Genomic DNA, 20,605 nt, shown 5'->3' on the forward strand with positions numbered 1-20,605 from the left:
CTTTGGAGAAATTTATCCCCCCTCTTGACAAGCTGTTGTCAGGACGTGGTGATGTGGTATACCACTGGATTCCTAAGGTCCCCTAGTTTCATATGATGCCAGTAACATCACTCTAGCTTTAAGTCTCAGCCCGTTACAGCCTTTTAAAGACAGAAATGTCGGCTGGTGATTTACACGATTTTAAAAAAATTCATGCGTTTTAAACTGACCTTAATCGCATCACGATTAACGTATTAACACTGACAGCCCTCGAAAAAATGTTTGCAAGGACGGGGATTGGTTGCATTAGACGCTCTATTCTAGTATCAGCACATCTCATATGGTATGCTAGTTTTAGTCTTTCACAGTTCTCCAAATAAGAAAGTACTGACTGATCCTCATCGACAAGCAGCATAAATCACTTCAAGAAAAAAATCATATCCATTATAAACAGCGCATCAATTCCCACCACTTTGTACTTGAACATGGTTGATGATGACGCTCACTTCAGCCAGGTATTGCCAAAGGCTCAGAAAAAAAAATCCCATCTTTAAGAAGAAATAGTTAACATACTGGTGCTGAATCCCTTTTTGCTCCCCTTTTTGATTGTGACTGTAAAGGAATGGTATGCTTCTCACTGTTGGTTTTGACACACTGCCTTGACACTTAAAATGAAATGACTTTGTTGCCATGACTTCGACAAGGAGTCGGTAGTAAACCGTTTCTGCTTGGAGAAAATATTCTCACTAGAAAAGCAGAGGGAAGTCAGGTACTTACATCTATAGACATAGTTTGATTGAACACAAAATCTAAACACCACTCAGGGCCTTGTAGCTAATAAACAGTATGAAAATACAGCTCTTTAACTGCAGTAATGGACCACTATATAACGTTATTTAGGCAAGGCCTAAGCTTTATTTGTCCCTGACAAATTGAATAATATACTGATGACAGTGCCAGAGATCAGCCTCTCACCTTTGTGCCTGTCCTTGTCTAATTCTGCCCGTGTGGCCAACCTGCATCTGGCACAACATCTGGAGGTTGTGTCTTATATTGTCTGCTAAAGGAATCCGTTCATCTCCATGGCAGCTGCCAAGAAACAATGCCAACATCCCAAAGTAATCAGGAAACGGTGAGGACTCCAGAGGAGGCAGGAGTGAAGGAGGCGAACACTGAGGCTACGACCTGAGGAGGAATACAAAAGCTTTGTCAGTTAAAAACTGAAAATACAGTTAACTAACACCATGATATCCAAGTCTATAGTTCAAAGTAACTCCAGAGTTTTTATGTGTTGAGGCCATAAAACACCAAGCCAAAGGTCGGCTGTCGTTAAAAATTGGGCCGTTGGTGTGCAGCTGTGGCTCACATTACTGCGGTGTGTCCCCCACCATTGGCCCTTGTTAACTCTTGTTGGCTTTTTTTCCCACCGATTCAGCATGTTGAATCAGCAGCGGCAGCCATGGCGCCCGTTGGTGAATGAAATCACTCTGATTGGCCATTGAGCTCAGCATACAAGAGGAGAAACGGAAGTGTGTGGCCGAAGTCAAGAGAGAGGGAGGTCGAAAAAAATCTTAAATGAGGTAAGATTGTTTTTCTTCTGCCATTGAGCTCCTAACAGAAAGTTTCCTTGATGGGTTGCATTGTTGCCACACAGTAAATATGTTTTGTTCATTTACATTAAATTTTGTCATTGATGTGCTAACTGGATAACTAGCGTCAAGACGGTCTTCTGGTTTCCCTTTCCCTGGTATAGAGGCGTATTTCTTCACACACTAATGCAGATTGTATATGCTGTTTGGCTGTCGGCTTGGTGTGTCTGGGCCTTTTTGCACCATTAACAGAGAGCTGAAGCCTTTCCACTTTTGACTGCATGCTTGTCAATAACTTTGAATGTATTTCCAAGAAAAAAAATATGATTTTTTTTTTAACCATCAATCTGGCCAGGTAACCAGTTGGTCCATACACATCAACTGCATTATGTTTGCTTGTGTCAGAGGGCTAAAGCCTGAACTTACTGGAAGGGCGGAGTGTCAGTGACGCAGGAGGCTCTTGAGAGGAAATGTTTCTGAACTGGAATCGGATATAACTCTATTGGGGCTCCCCCTGTGGTTGGCTGATAGCCAGACACGCCCTCCTTGGTCACCTGGGCGTGGGGTGCGGCACGGCTGCGGCATCATGATAGGGTCATTCCACCCAGAATCCCTGAAGAGACAGACAGACAAAAAGAAATCAAATCAGTCGTCAGTCAGGTATTTTATATTATCACTAACAGTCATTAAGATGGTTCCCAAACATTTACATGCACAAAATTTCAAAACTGTTCTGTGACTTTTCAAGGACTCATAATATTTTTTATGCTTGTCCTACTTGCCCATAATAATAATTTCAGCCAGCTGGCATACATGGAGGGGAAGACTGAAGGCAGGGGGAAAAAATGCAGAAACACACATAATGGTACGCAAACGTTGTTATACATCCAACGCATATTAGTGTAGTTAACAACTTCAGAAAAAAAATGTGGTTGTGTTACAGTACGTGGAAGATTATTGAACAGTTTTATTACAAACAAACTTCCATGATGTCTGCAAAACTTTTAATAATCTCTTACTAATTCCATGACATTTGAAGGCCTGTAAAATATGATAGTGTCATTCCATGACGTTTCTAGGTTTTCCATCCACAGATATACTAATGTCATTTACACCAAAGCGGGCCACAGGAACACACAAATGCCCTGATAGTTGTGCAAACCTGAACAGACACATAGCAGACAAATGTTTTTTGCAAACAAAGCAGGTTAGGAAGTCAATATTTAAGTCTATAATTTAAAGATAAATAGATCAAATTATCAATCCCCGTATCATTTAAGTACTCATAAAGTCAAGTGGGGGATGAACATAACTCTTTGATTGTTCATTTTGAGTACAAAAACACTTTGAGTTGAGGATCAAACATGAGGGAGCCACTCAGAGAGTTGATATTTCCATAACTTGGCAATAAATGGTCCGAGGCCAAGAGAAGCGCCCGACCCACTTGGACCAGAACTTGGGAATGTGGAGGGTGCAGGGGGAGTCACAGTGAGCCATCGCCATGGCAACCAGTAGCCCAAGGATAACGGCTCCTTTGTGCTTGGCCACAAAGAGAGAGAAAGAGAATCACAGAGCTAGAGAACGAGGGAGAGAGAGCGGTGGGGGGGCAGACATTTGGGAGGCTTTTGGGGGGCGGGGGAGACCGGCAAAGATGCTCCTCCAAGAAAATATCTGGCAAAATGGCTGTCCTCCATGAGGTGTGTGCAGCCAGCCAAAGATTTCAACACACTGTGACAGAGGCCTGTGTTCTGTTAATCTAAAGCAGACAAAAAATACTTGATTGACCACATTTCATCCAAAGGTTGAAATGTAAAATGTGACAATTGGTGGAGTTTGAAAACACCCTGCTGACACCCTCATGAATCAGCAAAGAGAAACACAGACAGTTCGCATGTAGACCTACATTACAGCTACTAGTTATTTCACTTTCTAGTTTCCTCTTAATTCATTATGACAAAACAGTGATGACAAATGAAGAAACACATTACTGTAAGTACAAAGAAGTGATGACTAGGGCCTGAAGGCCAAACAAGAGGAAAGAACAACTGATTTGAAAAAAAAGCATATTTTACAAATATTGCTAACATGCATTACAATTAAGCGGTTAAACATGAACCCCCCCCAACATATAATATATGGACTGAGAGGGTGTGGCAAATCTAAATAACATACTCCAAGAGACTCCAAAAAGATATATTCAGAAAGAGGTGGGGCCTGCCATGGCTAAGTGCCCTGGTCTCTCTAAAACTGTCTGAACAGATTCATCTTGTTTCATTACGCAAATGTCACTACGCACATTCATACACCACTCCCTCCCCTGACGCTTACCCCCCTTCCACCTTTCTTTTCTTTCTTTGTATTGTTGTTTGTGTTTGTTCGTCTGATTAACACCTCTATTCTTTAAGCTTAAATTTTTCTTTTTTCTTCTCATTGTTATTTATTACTATTACTATCATTTATAGTAGTATTACTATTATCACTATTATTATTATAATTACTACCTAATTTCCTAAATTTTATCCCATTAACATGAAATGGTTTATGTGATTACTGCAGAGAAAACCAGGCAAGGCAAGACTGTGAATATGATCATATGAGTTGTTGAAACAGAAATAAAAACTACATAAAAAAACTGGTTTGAAAAAGGAAATGTGGACATGAGAGTTGTTCATAGGTATTTTCCACTAGACTGAAACACAACTGTAATATATCCACTGGTGAAACTGTGAGGGGTATTGAATAAAATCAACAAAATTGCTATAGAAATGTGCAATACCACGGTGCTGAACTGTTGGTGACCTGCAGCAGATGTTTAAACTACTTGGACGAATTATGGTGTTTAAATGAGCACATATTGTTTTTCCACATCTCTTCTCAAACCAAGTTCTCCATTCATACAAAACATCTTTAACCTCAATGACAATGCAGAGCTCATCTGTGAAAGATTACAAGAGACTGAGAAGGATCCAGACAGAGAGACATAGAAAGGTTAAGTAGAGACAGACTGACCCTCCTCCCTAATATATATTACAACCTGATTATATACAACTTCCACCTAATGATATAGCACCAGGTAAGAATGCTTTCTTATCACTGCAAACAAAGAATCGCATGGTGACGACATCAGGAGTCACCTATAATTACTCACATGACATATGGTTCCTATGCAGTCACACACGGAGTCACAACACTACCTTCTGAGAAAGCCAGCGTGTGCAGAGTTACACACAAATGCATGAGTGACGAGCATAATTCAGAAGAAAACATCATTTTACAGTCCTCCTAATGTGCATAAAATATATTTTTTTAACAGCCCAAGATGGGGCAAATTTAATTTATTTTTCTTTGCTTTACACTACAGAAAAAAACAACAGAATCTAGAGTCTACAAATCACAACAGTCGTAATGTTAAAGCCACATATTAGCTGCTGCTATAACTCATTGTTTTTTACTAGAATTAGGCAAATATGAACAGAAATTAACATTGCATTATCTTATTAAGCTCTACAAAAACTTAAAGGTGACATATCAACTTTTGCCCAGGACAGGACATTTGGAAGAAAAAAATGCTGTAAACCAGATTTTTGTGCTGATACTTCATGGGGTGGGGGGACACTCTCAGGCCAAACCAGAGCTGCTCTGGTCAAACAGGGATATCTGGTTAATCTCATTACCAAGTAAAATTTAAAAAAAAGACAGGGAGCATGACTTGTGTATATAACTTCAATCAAGACAATACAAGGAATCACCTCCTCTTGTTTTGTCCCCTGCCTCTGGACACAGGTGAAGTCTCCACAGTTAGTGCCAAGGGGAAGACACGGAGTGAGGGTTGGGGTCTGAATGGGAGAAGACTCGACAGTGAGTATTTATAGTCACTGGCTATGTCATAGCTTGCTGGGAGAACCCAAAGCCTCCGTGTTATATCCCACTTGATTTCTGACCTTGTTTTGAACTGAGCTGAGCAGGAGGCAGGCAGAGGCAACCCAACCTTTTTCAGGCTCAATCCAGGAGGCAACAGCGGAGGGGGAAACTCGGGCTTCACCCCCCAGAGGCTTCAGGTTGCTGGGCATGTGTGCCAGTTCAGAACATAAGAAGTCTATTACTGCACTGCTCAACATGTATTGGTTTTCATGCACCTGCCACCTTAGACAATCTTCCCATATTTACCTCTAATCCACTTGTACAATCTAATCTGTGTAAAATGCATATGACCTGTGCACACTTATATTGTGCTACTTATAGAGTAAAGAATATGAAAAAAATCACCTAGTATACCTATAATAGCCTACATATAAAGCTACTGTAAGCCTACGTTTTGAAACATTAGTGAGCCAATTTTGCTTAGATTGGTAAATAAAACTTTTTTCCTAATCTGAAAATAAAAGTTTTCCTTTGAAAGTTAGCTATCTTTTTTTTTTTTTTAAATCATGACTCTCAAAGTTCATCTCACATTTCCATGATTGAACACTGCTCAATGAAGCATGCAGATGTTACACATCACTGGCAGGCCAGGTGCAACCTTGATGTAACATCCGCAGCATCTCTGGAAGTGAACCAGCAAGCAGTAATTCAGACGGAAACAAAGCAAGAGTAGAAATAGTGAAATGACATAGACAAAGAAATGAGAAACATCTGAGAATAAGGAAACACCCAAACAGAGAGAGAAAGAGGAGAGAGAGAGAGAGAGAGAGAGAGAGAGAGAGAGAGAGAGAGAGAGAGAAAGAGGAGAGGGAGGAAGAGGGGAACAAATAGACACTACAGCCAAGCCAAAAACCTTGAACAAGGTATAAATACAGCAGGCGCAGGCAGAGCTTCGCAGTGTCAGGGCCAACTCAGTGTTCATGTCTATAGTATATACACCAGAAGGCCCAAGATTTGTTAGCATACAGCCTGAAAGCTAAGGCAACGAGCAACCCCCTCTGCATATCAGTTAACCTTTTCAGATAATACACATATATTTTTCCCTCCTTTCTATACTCAATTCTTGAACATGCAAAAAATTGAAAAATGCAAAGCTACACAATATATGTTTAATTAAATTAAAAGGGTCAGAAATACATTTGGTTCTGTCACACTTTAGGGTGGAGAAAATACAATGTGAGTGTGGGTGAAACAAAGACAAATAGGGAAATAACAGTGTTTGGGCACCGAAATAATGAGACAACAATGAGAGGAAGACTCAGCGGTGAATGGGACCATGATCAAATGCATTTAAAAGAGGTACCTCTTGCCTTGACACAGGCCTAGATCAGGATCAAAATGAGTCAGGCTTGCAGAGAAAGAAACGCAAAATGATTTCAAAAAGAAGAAAGCTGAGGGCAACAATATCTGTATTTATTCCACACCAGAAAATAAGGGACGTACTACTCTAGCAATGATTTCACTAAAGAAACTATTTTTGTTTGCAGTCTAAAACCTGATCTGATCTACTGAATGTTATTGCTGACTGAAACTGAAGCTAAAACCCAAAGTTCACATGTTTGACTTGTGGTCAAAGGGTTCAATAACTGTGACTTGAGACAGCCTGTTTTGGAGCTCCAACGTTTTGTTCAAGAGATGATCATGTCTTTCATAGAGGATATGAAATATTTCTGAAAGTCTGTGTTCCTTTTGGCTGACAAAGACTCTGTGGTGATCAGGTCAAAGGTCAACAGTCTCAGGGTCAGATGACTTATGGAACATCAGGAGGACCAGATGCGTTTAATGTCATCATCATGAGCTAACTGATGATAAAAGGCTAACGCAAATGAAAACAAGGTGCCAATTTAAGTTTGGCAAATGAATTGCACACACACTGGGTTAGTTCGACTGAACAGCCAATAACTGATCAGCCAATTAAGATCTTATTAGACTGAGACACTCATCAGTCATTCAAGTAGTAACTGGAGCATTGGTTTAGGAAAAGACATCTGCAAAAAGTGAACTTGAGACACTATGACTCCCTGTAAAGTTTGAAAAGTTGCAAATGGGTGGAATGAAACAGACAAAAGTATGCACAAACTTGTCATCAGGAGGAATGCCGACAGCTCTGACCTAGAAACCAGCTCTCAGTGAAATATAGAGGATTGAAGGGGGCAGAGTTCACAGCCAGAAACTATCCCAAGAAAATACCCTGACATTTGGCCTGTGTATATTCATCATAACAACCAGATGCTGCATGCGTTTGCACACTCAACTTGACAAAATCAAAAAAGACTTTAGTCATTAGTGTCATCAGTATTTAAGTTGGACTTCAACACCATTTGTGACATCACTTGGATTTGAGTCTTTTAACTTGAAACCTTCCTCGAAGCCAAAAGATGAAAAGCATGTTATTTAAAAACTGTAAAATTCATACTGTTCATTCCCAGCAAGTTGACAAATAAATCCCCAGACTCACTTTGTTTGAACCTTTCGACAGCATCCAGTCAAGTTGCTGGAGAAAACCATGAAAAAGGAATGGTGCATTACTGAGCGCCAGTTGGAAAAAAATGACACCAAAGATAATTTTGTCCATGCACAAAAACTTTGTGGTGGTCAACAAAAAAATGAATTGCAGTATGCAAAAATTGCAGAATGAAAATTACAGATGGAGATGGAACAACTTCTGTCAAATTTGTTTTAATAAGTTCACATTTTAAAAATCACTCATGATTTTTTTTGTAAATTTATTATATTACTCTGTTGTTGAATGGCATTACATTAGGTAAAGAGAGCACTATGACTTGGGATTTTACTTGGGACATGAGTACACAGACATTAGACTTACCAATGACTTAGTTCCACTTCTCACAAACACAGACAAACAAAAGCAGACAAAGTTCAAAGCACCATTACTTTCTCTCTTTCAGCGTTTACAAAAAAACCCCAAACAGTTAAAGTGACTTTTACCTTGGTCTTGTTTACAATCCTAATCAGAAGTGCTACAGATAAAACCACTGCATAATTCAGATTTTTTACTGAATTTTCTTTTACAAGAGTTGCACTCCACCTTTGAGAGACTGTTTATGGGAAAAAACAGCTGCTCCATTTACAGTTGTATGATTTGAAAAGAACTTGCCTGGGTCCAGACCTTTGAATCCGCCCAATCCACTGAGTTTGAGTTGACTGAGCTGTCTGGCATTGTAATATGAAAAGGCGATTTCTTGGTTATTATAAAAAACAACCAATAAGCACCACTGGTGAGACTAACACTGTTGTCAAGCTGTGCGCCAAAACTGATGAGGAGCAAGAACAAAAGTGTCGACTGCTATAGACAAGATAGACACTACTATCAGGGCTAAAACAACAGCAACACAGATATATTGGAATGGCTACGCATCAGTGTGTACGTAAATTAATGTCAGATTTAGATTAGATTAAATTGTTTTTGTGTGGGTATTGGTTTTGTAGTTTTAACATACTGCGCTTAAGTAATTGCCCCTTGTGGGATTAAAAAAGGTGACTGAATTGAATTGAATTGAATTGAACTGAATTGAACTGAATTGAACTGAATACCCCCTAACAGCTTACTTACTTATTTTCAGTGAGTACCATTAGCTCATCATCTTGAATGGACTTTTTCTAAACACTTTTTGTCTCTAGCTGCTATCTGCACTCTGCCCTCCTCCTGTCCTCAGTCCACCCTTTACACCCAGCCTATAACAGAGGTGTGACAACGTCAGCATGAAGTTCGCAGCCTCCCAAAGGCCCCGATTGTCTCATCAACTTTTGGCAGGACCCCACCCGAGCTACTCCCAGGCCTGTGCTGTGCCTGGAGGCTGATAAACACACACACACTCACACTTACATGCACATTCTCTCACACAAAAAAGCTGCTAAGCAATCGCCTGTTGATTAGATTACAGGGGCCGTGTAGAGTTTGGAAATCTGATGTCACTGTGCATAAGGGGATGAAATGACTGCAGACTGTGTGTGTGTGTTTGTGTGTGCCTGTGTGTGTATCAGACAAAAACAGAAGACAGGAAGCAACAAAGAAAGAGCTCAAAGTGACAAGAGACAAGTTATGTTGACTGAAACTGACACAGTACACACACAGACGGGGCAGCCATGGTGATCTAAACTAAGCTGGCTCAGTGACATAGTTGCTGAGAATGCTGTTTGACACGGGGTCCCTTTCTGTCTCTCCCTCCCTCTCTGTCTGTATGTCTGCCCTGCCTGCCTATCTGTCTGTCTGCCTTTCATGTGGCCATTTTAGGAGGCGTTGAGTCACCCAAGCCCAGCTGACAATCTGACTGGAGCATTACACTTTGGCTTTGACAGCAGGAGAAGTTGTGACACTCACCCTCTTAGAAAGATGGGGTTTATCTCTTTGTCTCACTCTCTCCTTCCTTCCTCTGTTTCGTCTGGTGGCTGGATGGGTAACTCTGCTGCTTTTTCTTTCTGTCCTCCCCTGTGCTTTCCACTGGGTCAGGCTGCTCTGTGACGCTCTTGACTCTCCAGTTTGCTGTCTCGCTTTGCTTCCTTCCTCCTGAATAGGTGGTGTTGAGAAAGACAGATAAGTCAACTTGTTCTGCCTCCCTCTGCTTGTTTTGAGCGTGCACTAGCTCTCTCTCTGTATTTTGTTTTCTTCCTGTCTACCTCTCTCCACCCTCCGTCACACACCAAACCAGAAACCCATCGACAACTCTCACCCCTCACCCATCTCGCTCTCTCCCTCCCTCTCCTTTTCTCTCTTTCTCAAGCTCCCCGCCCGCCCTCTTTTCTTCCTTTCTCTCATTCGAGCCCCTCCAAAATATCTTGAATACAAAAGCCACCTCACATGCTAGCGTTTCCCCTTTTCCTCTCCTCCCATTCCTCCTCTTCCTCACCCTCTCCTCTCTTCCTCTATCTACTCACAGGCCCCTCCTTTCAACCCCTTCTCACTACCCTCCTCTCTCTCTCTCTTTTTTCTCCCTCTGTGTTTTCTTTCTGTCGTTTCCTCTCAGCTGATAGAGCCAGGCGTGCTTTGCTCACTCAGCAGTGAAGGCATACAGGGGAAAGAGAGGGGGGGTTACTGATAGCTGATTGGCTAGATAAAAGGGGGGTCAGCTGTAGTGTCTGAGGTCCTGATTGGCCGGGGGGAGGGAGTGAAAGAAGGGAAGAGGCGTGGGGAAGCACAATCCCGCCCACCTACTCCTGCTTGGCCTGTTCTGCACAAGTATGAGCCCTAAGAGCACTCTCCTCAAATAGTGTGTGTTTGTGTGATAAATGTGTGTCCTTGACAGCTTCAAGCATGTTTTGTGTATAGTGTGCAATCCCTTCCTATAGTGTGCTGGCCCCTTAAGTGTGTGTGTGTGTGTGTGTGTGTGTGTGTGTGTGTGTATGAGAGAGAGAGAGAGAGAGTTGAAAAAAAAGAACAGTTAATAAAAGGACGTTAATGCCCCAGAGAATAAAGATGCAAACATCTATGTAATTCCTTTGCCGTTATTTGCGCACACAGACACAGACACACACACACATACACACACACACACACACACACACACACACACACACACACTCTCTCTCTCTCGCTCTCTCACAAAGGCACTCTGTTTGCAGCATGAAATGTACACACGCACAAAAGCAGAAGGCTTATCTGCTGCTGGAGTACGGATACAGAATGAAGTGCATGTGAACAACTTTATCAGCTGAGTACCAGGAGCAGCCCTCAGCTGTAGGTATGTGTGTGTACGTGAGTGTGCGTGTGTGTGTGTTTTGCCATCTGTGAACTAATAAGGAACAGCATGTTGACGAGGCAAGAACTATTTTGAACAGAGTGGTGTGGTTAAAGTGCAACACACACTGGCATGCCCGCTCTCACCTCACATTCACACACATTGTGGATGGAGATCACAAAAGTTGAAGCACTGTACACAAAACTTACTTGAAGCTGTCATGAACATATATTTAGTAATCACCTTGGCCCAGCTCTCTTTTTACAGACACAAGTACACAGCTACCTGGTTATGCTTAATCCTTATTTAGGGAACCAGGGTTGACTTGTTATCAGCTGTGCGCTGGTCCAGACATGTGAGACGAAACTATTGATAGCTCTCTGTGTGTTTATGTTTTGGTCACTGTCTGTGTCTGACTCCTCATCTGTCTCCTGCTCAGTTTCCATCTGTGAGACCCTGCGTCTGTGTCCAAAACCGGTTGCTGCTGCTTTGCTATGTTATCTCTGTCATACAGAAGGATGAGGGGGGCCAGCATGTAGTTTTGGGGAGCTTTTCCTAAACAAAATCAAGGGTTTAAGTATATAGTGTTTCATATATTGTACAGATTTTTAACTCTTTAAATTAAATGTGTGGTTTGGAGTTTGAGTGGCTTAAATGTTATGTCATTCTAACTCACACATTGGGTTGAGTTATCTCAAAATGCTCTGAGTCAGGTGGACAAATCTACCAAAACAAAACAAAGAAAAAAATTGTCATGTTGATTCTGAACTGCAAATGGTAACATATTCACAGAAAGGCTGTGATGTCAGTGAGCATTCAGCTGTTGTTTTTTTTTTTGAAAAAACTTTTTTATGTGGTTAAATACATATCCTTATTTGTGCGACCACACTTTATTTATGAACACTGTACTCTATTTAACAGGCAAAATACTTTTTTTACCACCAATATACTGCAGTTTAAGATAAGACAAGATGATAATTACTGTTTTCACAGAAACTTGTCTTGCATCCTCAAGCTCTAAACAATCGACAAAATAGCAGAAAAACAATAAAAAACACATTAAAACATCTGTGAGGTTGCCCTCCAGCAGTCATCAAAATGACTAATCAATAAGCAACCGGGTGCCCCTCTGACAAACACTATTATGTGAGAAACACATTTACATTATAGACATCATACATTCAGAAAATACCTATCCAGTCACAGTAAACGTGCGGGATATAATTTACTACACATTTTAATACTAATGTTATTGTCTTCTGTACTCATTTTATCTGTCTGTGCAATAGGTACTGTATATAAAAAGAATGACATTAAACTCTCTCTTGAACCTATTGTTTTTTAGCAGAAACAGTTACTTGTTAAGTTGTAATGCTGTCAAACAGTCTACCTGTGGGCATACACGTATATATGAGGAGCTACAACTAACAACTACTTTCAATATTACTTACAGGCATTTTTAAATCTTAAAATTTGAGAGGGAACGGTTGCTTGAAAATGGACTGAAATGATTGATCAGTTATCAATAGTTGTCCAATAATTTTCTGCTGATTGACTGACTGTTTCAGCTCTGCATGCATATGTTTGGATGCAGTGTGTAAATATTTGTGAGGAAGTATGTCACAGTTGTTTTGGTGCGTGTGTGTGTGTGTGTGTGTGAACTGCAAAGGGAGCAGAGATGAGGCTTGAAAAACAGCACACAGCTTCAGTGAGGTACCTCCAAATATAGAGATGTGGGGATGGGGGAGAGAGGGGAGGGGAGGAGGAGGAAGGTATAGAAGACAGTGAGATATAGACTCAGAGGAAGGATAAACTGATTGAAATGAGGCATGGTTTCTGTTGTGAAACAAACTTGGCTGCTGTTTTTAACTGCAAAGCCTGTAAAAACTGTAATAATGGGAACTTTCTTCTTGCAAGCCACAGCTGTTATTCAGGATCTTCCGTTTCAGCTTACACAAACACATGCACTCAAACACTGTCCCTTTAAGTGCCCATGTTGCCTTCCATATTTGGGGAAAAGGGGTGTGTCTTCTTTATGAAGACACCTCCTCCATTCATGGGCTCTCAGAGTGCAGCTGAGGAGAAAGGAGCTTTGAAAACACACACTCGTTCACATTCCATTAAACACACGCATTGATGCAAACCTGACTTAAGAGCATGGCAGTGTTTGTTTTGATGTCTATGTCAAGATGTCAGGGTTGGATTTTTAGATATGTGAACACGCTGGATGTAGACACACATGCATACTTTGTTTTTCAAGGCCTCCCAAAGTAACACCAGTTGAGTTTTTGGGGGGGTTCTCCAACCAGCATGAAACAGTCATAGCCTTCAAAAACTGAAGAGCTTCAACCAGAGTCTACCAGTACAAAACTTCCTGGAGTAAATCATTTAGTCACCGTGTTAAATAACCAGTTTTATAGATCGAAAACAAAGTCCGATTCACTCTCCTTCTTTGGGAGGGAGAGAACAAAAGGAGGAGAGGAAGAGGGGAGGTGGAGGAAGGGTGGGAAAGGAAAGTGTGTGCATGTGTCCGTGTGTGCGAAGGAGGGGGGAATCTGTGTAATACTGAACATGTGTACAGAGGGATGGAGCCCTGTGTGTGCTGGTGTCTGTTTATGTTAGCATGTACAAAAATGTGTTAGTAGTACACACCTGTGTGTAAGAGGTGTCCAGCTTCTCTCCAACACGAGAGTGATGAGAGCGAGCAGCAGCCAAACAGAGAAAATCAACAAAGCTTATGTGCAAATTTCACAGCTAATATCTACAAATAGTAGAATCACTGATGCTTTGACTTGCTGGCTGAGATCCATTTGAATTTTGTGATGCGATTTATGTTCGGGCTTTGTGGTGACATTTCAGGGAATTGGTAGAAATATTGTACGAAGGCTTTACAATGACATAAATCAGTCCGTGAAATGAACTTTCTGCACCCTTTGGCCTGTCAAGCATAAATTAAAGGGACAGAAGTGCTATTTATCAATCTAGATGGTTTTGGTGAGAGTTGCTGTGTGTTGGAGATGTCGGCTTCTGCTGTAATATTATGAACCAAGATTGCAGCTGACTTGTGGTACTCAAAGCACCTGAAAACTAAACTTGGACAAACTCAACAACGTCTCAAGAAATCATGACCTGGTTAGTCAAGATAATCCACAGATCTTTTTATGAGCAGTTTCATATAGGAACCATTTTCTTTCTCTCAAAATACATCCACCAACTGAATCACAGTGTAGAAGGAAGTGTCCATCTACTCATGGATGAGAGGCTAGTGCTCGTGACAGTATGGGATGTAAACATTAACTATGACACTGATGCACTCCTCTGCTGTGCATGTATTTTTTTGGTGCTTTGAGCACCACAAGCAGAGTGCCGTCTCGTTCCATTAGATTGGAAAGAAGGCTTTTATGGCAATATCTCCAACACTCGGCAACTCACACCAAAACAATCTAGGTTGATAAATAACACTATAGGTAAGAGGAAAAAGATATATTTTGAACTGCCTCTTTAAAGCCATTTGAAAGCATTTCTTAAGTAAATATAACATTTTTCACATTTCCAGTACTGCCTCTCTCACTCATACAGCAAATGCTTTTTGTCTTAGTCTTCATTTTCTATTTTTAACATCCTCGGTTATTATGTGACACCACATGGTAATAACATTAACTGATTTCTATTTTCACCATTTCAGCCCTTGTTTCTCTGCAGGCCACAGTGTCTTGTGTGTCCCACTTTCTTGCAAACAACAGTAGAACAGGAGCTGTGAATAAGATGCTTACCTACCAGTTTAACTGCCATAACCCCAACGAAACTCCCACAACCAAAATTTAACCATCATCAGATAGCCAGTGCCTGTAGGGTGTTTTCCATGAGTGCTTACGTATATTTACATTTCTAGAGCACTGTAACAATCCGGTGATAAGAACTCTCTGTGAGGGCATGTTTGACCAGCTGCCTGTTGATAAATAGGATACCAAAGCTAACGTAGGGACATGCTTTTATAAGTGTAAGCATCTAACTTTTAACTCTCAGTTGAAATAATGGTATCTGACGTAACATAGGCCTGATTAAGGTTAGATTTAAATCGGGGAGATGCAGCAAATGGACACTGCTTAACACAGACTTTTTGTCAGTCCATTTTAAACATCGGACTGTCCAAATAAAGCATCCCTGAAATAACTTCTGTTTGTTTTTCCGTTACCAGATATGCCTCTCCATCCATCTCTGCAATAATTTCCACTATTCAAGACAAGATTCTGCAAATGTGGAAATTTTTATTTTTCCTGTTTCCTGCAGTCGGCTACTGATCAACTTCCATCAAGTTGAATCCATTGTGATCTACACCTCACAGTAAGGTTATGTTGAGATTTTGCTACTTTTTCTGTCTGACATCTAATCCTTGAAGTCGCAAGAGTCTAACTTTACTCTGTGATGCTTTCGAGTTTCACAGGTTAGTTTGGAAAAAAAACATTGCAACTACACAATCAAGTAATGATAGATATAAGAAAGGACTGAGATAGAGTGCAATGGGAAGAAATGCAGAGATGGGGAGGAGTGTGGCACCCAGAGTCTTGGTGACAGGCCGGGCCAGCTCAGAGGATGGAATGTTCCAGAGAAATATGTTGCCTATTCATGGAGGACAGGAAATAAAGCTCTCTCTTTCTCCACCTCCCTTCCCTCTCAGTCAGAGCTCCTTCACCCTGAATTCAGCTGCCTGTATTTTTACCTCTCTCTCTGTCTCTTCACCTCAATCTGTGTGTGTGTGTGTGTGTGTGTGTGTGTGTATTTCTTCCTCTCCCCCCTTCAGCTGGCCTTTGGTGATTTTTTTTTCTCTGTCCATCTTCCTTCTGTTTAAATCAATTCCTTTTCCCCTTTCATGCTTGGGAAGCTCGCACAGCATGGTGGTGTTGCACCACTCAGACTGGTAGCGGCTGAATGTAGTCCAGCCTGCCATCTGGGCATTGAAATTAAATGGAAAAACACCATTTCCTCCCTATGTAGCTCACAAATACCTAACCAGGGCAACTGACTAATGCATGGTTACTAGCCATAGTGCATGGTGAAAAAGAAGACAATAGTAGTTGGAACTCATTTAAATTCACATTTGTAGGTGTGTGATCACTTCACATCTGCAGAATCAGTGGAGGAAACAAAGCAAAACTTTACAAATGACCTTAAGTACAAGTCTTAACCTTAACTAAAATACCAGTGGAGTGGCATGCGTGCATGTTTAGAGACATACACATATACAGAGAGCGGCTCATCCATTTTGGTCTGGGGGGCGTTACAGGGTGAAGGGCAGGGAGAGGTCTGGCGAGGGTTAATCCTGAGATCAGTCCAACACAAACACACACACACACACACACACACACACACACACACACACACACACACACACAAACACACACGCGCGCGCTTGGGCTCGTTAAGCAGCAGTTAATAACGAGAAGCTTTGGTACCACAAGAGTTGTTACTCTGTGTTTGAGCCTTATGACGGGGCTGTGCACGCTCTATATTTGAAGCTACAAGCATGCATCAGAATCCAAATATTCAACTAGACAAAACACCAGCAACCTATTTAACTATGACACAGATCAAATATGTGCTTTTATCTTTTTGTATGAAAGCTGCCAATGCATCAAATAACATGCCAAAAACCTTTCAGTTTAATGTTGACATGCTTCTCTGCATGAAAGTATGACACTGACTCTTTGATTTGGCAAACAACCAATCCAAGCAGCATACAAACCACAGATGCCAACCACTATGGATGCGAGAGGGGAAAGTCGGGGCATCACCAAAGATACTAGGATACTGTATCTGGTAAGAATATAAATGTTTTGCTAATCTATTTAGTGGGTGTTAAGATATTTCACAGGCTGTGTCCAAAATACATTCAAACGGGTATGTGAGATTTCTTTTAGTATGTCTAAAACCTTATTATGAAACCAACAGTATCTGAACTGCATACTATTTCCCGTGAAATATTATAGCATGCAAATACTGGACACTACATCAGCTTAAATTTACCACAATGCAATACTGCAGAGGAAAATATACTTGACCGAGACAGCTCTGTAACCTCGATAATGCTTAAATATCAATGAAAATATGTAAGAAGTGTAAATTTAAAAAAAATATTTTTAAAATACCGGTAAAGCTGAGTTTAGTTTACTATGATTACCGGTAAGGAGGCTGTGAGAAAGTGAGGTGGCAATTGAAGCTCAGTGCGTCTGAAAAGATACATACTGGTGTTTATTCACAGAGAACTATGCTGAACGATGGCAGTGGATATGATATTCATAGCACACGATTTTGGACACGGTAACAGGTGTTACTCAATAGTAGACCAGTGGTGGGTGTACCGACAGATGTTGCTTTCCCTGTGCAAGTTTAGGAGGGCTAACAAACCTTATTGCTTACTTAATTACTTGATTCCAACACTCAGTTTAACTGAGACAATAAGCCATTACATTTATAATGATCCCCCAAGGTCATTATGTAAAGCACTGACAGCACTATGTTTTCCACAATATGTTATTAAAAAAACAATACTTGTTCATCTTTGTGATACACACATGACAAGTAGATAATGCTGTGAGATTAATCTTACACATTTGTCACTGGACACTTGACCATACAGTACACTGATCAGAATTTGACACTGTATCAAGGCTAATTTCTGCAGCCCATCTGGTGACTGCCTCTCAACTGTGTCATGACACTGATAGTGTCATCTGCCTGTTACATTGGGCCACAAATAAAAGAGATCCTGAAGGAATCAGATCTGAGCAGTTTTGGACAAAACACTGTGACACAGCTGTTCCCTCGCTCTGATGAGACGCAAAAGACGGGCTCGGCACACACACACACACACAACACCACCACCACCACCACCACAACACAACCTTGCATATACAAAGAAAGACACAGATATGCCGCACTGACAAACAAAAGGCTTCAGTGCTCCACTTCTTATTGCATGGTTAGCAATCACTTCTCTTAGGCTTTGAGGTAAAGACACACACACACACACACCTCTGCACTCCCTGAAGGTGTACACCACCGCTTTAAAAACTCATTGGGAGGACATGAGTTGTACTAATGCTTTGAGACCTGCAGGAAATACACAACTGAGTGTTCTTTGAGAGAAACATGACAGAGCTACTGACTGTTTCAGCTGAACCCAATATACTTCTAGATCAGATATACACAGTTCAAACATAAATGCAACAAAAACATAGTAACATAGTAATTAATCAATTTCTGAAAGCGGCTATCTCAATTATCCAAAGAGAAACATTTTTTTACTCTTTATCAAATCAATTTAAGTGACAAATGATGCATGCAAATGCCCAGGCCTGTCATACACACTCAGCCTCTACAAGATGGAGAGAAGGGAAAAAAGCAGCATAGAGAGATGAGAGGGCTTTGATGCTGGGCGAGGGGATGGAGATAAATGACAACGTATCGGAGAGTAATGGACAGAGGGAACAAGACAAGGACGAGAGGGAGAGGGTCAGAGAGTGAACAGGTCTTAGCTTGATAAGCTCTGTGTTGACCTATATAATACAGATACATCTGCCTTCAAACATCTAATCATTGATGCTGGGGATGTATGGACGCCATATTAATAGACTAACAGGGTACATGTATAGAATTATATTCAGCCTGTGTATCTGTATGCAAAGCCATTCATTAGGATCAAGTATAAAACTTAATCCACTTACTTGCAAACAGTGGATCTTTCCGTTTGATACAACAGCTCAATACACACATAATATCAAGCCAGTTTTCTTCTGATTAGTTTGCTAATTTGTCTTGGTGCAATCTGCTCACTTGTTTAACCTTCCACTATCCACCTAGAAATTTAAGTTTTCAAATATGTGCATTTGTGCAGTCTTTGTGGCAGTATTACCAATGAGGGCTGCAAGACATTATTGACTAATCCGTCAATTTTCAAAAAATTTCTACAGTTCAAGGTGACACTATGGTTTGTTTTGCCTAACCAAATATATTCAGTTTAAGATCAAATGATTAAAATATGAAAACAAATCAGACTTATGCTGTCTTTTTAGAAGCTTGACCTAGGTCATTTTCTTGAGTTATCAATTATTGTTCGATTAGAAAATAGTAAAAAAGAAAATAGTATTGATTGTTAAAAAATAGTGAATTAAAAATGTCCTATCTTGAATTGATGTCAAATTGCTTGTTCTAATAACTTTTAAACACTTAAAAACCTAAAAAATATTCAGTTTACTATTCAATAAGGCAAATAAAGACAGCAAATTCTTACAAATAAGAGGCTTGAGAAAATGAATGATAATACTATTAATATTTATAATGATTAACTGATTATCAAAGTAGTTGCTGATTATTTTCTTTTGCTTGACTAATCAATTGACCTAATGTTTCAGCTCTACAATAGCCTAAATGTTTGCTTTGTTGTTGATAAATGACTTAAATGTACATCTACAAGTACTGCTAGCAGAGTCGAAGCCAGCCAGAGACAAAACTCTCACCCACACACCCACGCTGTACAGAACTAGATATCACGGCGCTCAGTCTCTCAGGGTGTAATGTCAGACCATGTTGATTTATTCAGCAGGTGGTACTGTCGCCTTGCCATCCTCCTCTCTCTCTGTTGTCAGCTGGGTTTGAATAAAGTTGAGCAGGCTGCCACCAAACACCCAAAACAAAGATGGAGCACTTGACAGGAAAGAAAATTCCAGATTGTATCTCAAAGGGTGTAATACTGAATTCCTATCATTAATGAAACATGAGTATTTTATTTATTTATTTTTTTAATCCTCAGATACACATAATAGTAATGGGTATTAGACACTTTTTAGCCACCAGCTTTTAGTCAATTCTTAATATTTCCATTCTGCAGGTTTTCTACTGCTGCACTGATCCTCAATGGGACAATGCTGAAACACGGATTTAAACAGCCCAAATACTTAATCATATTATGAGTTTGTGACTTTCTCTTTATTTTTTCATTTATTGCTTTTACTCTAAACATTTTAGCAACTCCAACATGTAAAAAGCAGTATCCAGCCTTTGCAAGATCAATTGGAGGCAGCATTAAATGGGCTGTTTGAGCCACATAGATTGGGCTTAGTAGTATCACACTGAATTCCTACAATTAATCAAATCCTTAAAAATACTACTAAGGTGACTAACTTATTATTTTGAGTTTTCAAAATAGTAGTTATTACGAGCTTTAAGTCGTGATATGGTAACAACATGAATGCTTCAGAGATGTGTTCTACTTTGTTCTACTGTTTGATTGTCAAGAACATTTAAATGACACAATAATTTGAGGCTTTATATTACAAAGTGATTTTGTCCCACGCTTCCCTAAAACTACTAGACCCTCCATCACATTTAAAACAGTCTCCCACTTATTCCAAGCATCCTTGA

At 40.4% G+C, this 20,605-nt stretch overlaps 1 protein-coding gene across 2 annotated transcripts in view; it reads right to left on the reverse strand.

Moving 5' to 3' along the window:
• LOC121944269 (protein FAM214B) overlaps positions 1-20,605 on the reverse strand; it is a 33,652-nt gene that overhangs the window by 9,545 nt on the left and 3,502 nt on the right. Inside the window, exons 2-4 of one of the 2 annotated variants that reach the window (XM_042488010.1) lie at positions 9,832-10,017; positions 1,995-2,181; positions 955-1,164 (exon numbers count right to left, since the gene is read on the reverse strand). The gene's annotated coding sequence lies outside the window, so the exon portion shown is untranslated. The remainder of the gene's footprint in view (positions 1-954; positions 1,165-1,994; positions 2,182-9,831; positions 10,018-20,605) is intronic. The other variant, XM_042488011.1, reaches the window with a different exon arrangement.

Source organism: Plectropomus leopardus, chromosome 6 (assembly GCF_008729295.1).
Source record: "Plectropomus leopardus isolate mb chromosome 6, YSFRI_Pleo_2.0, whole genome shotgun sequence".
Taxonomy (NCBI): domain Eukaryota; kingdom Metazoa; phylum Chordata; class Actinopteri; order Perciformes; family Serranidae; genus Plectropomus; species Plectropomus leopardus.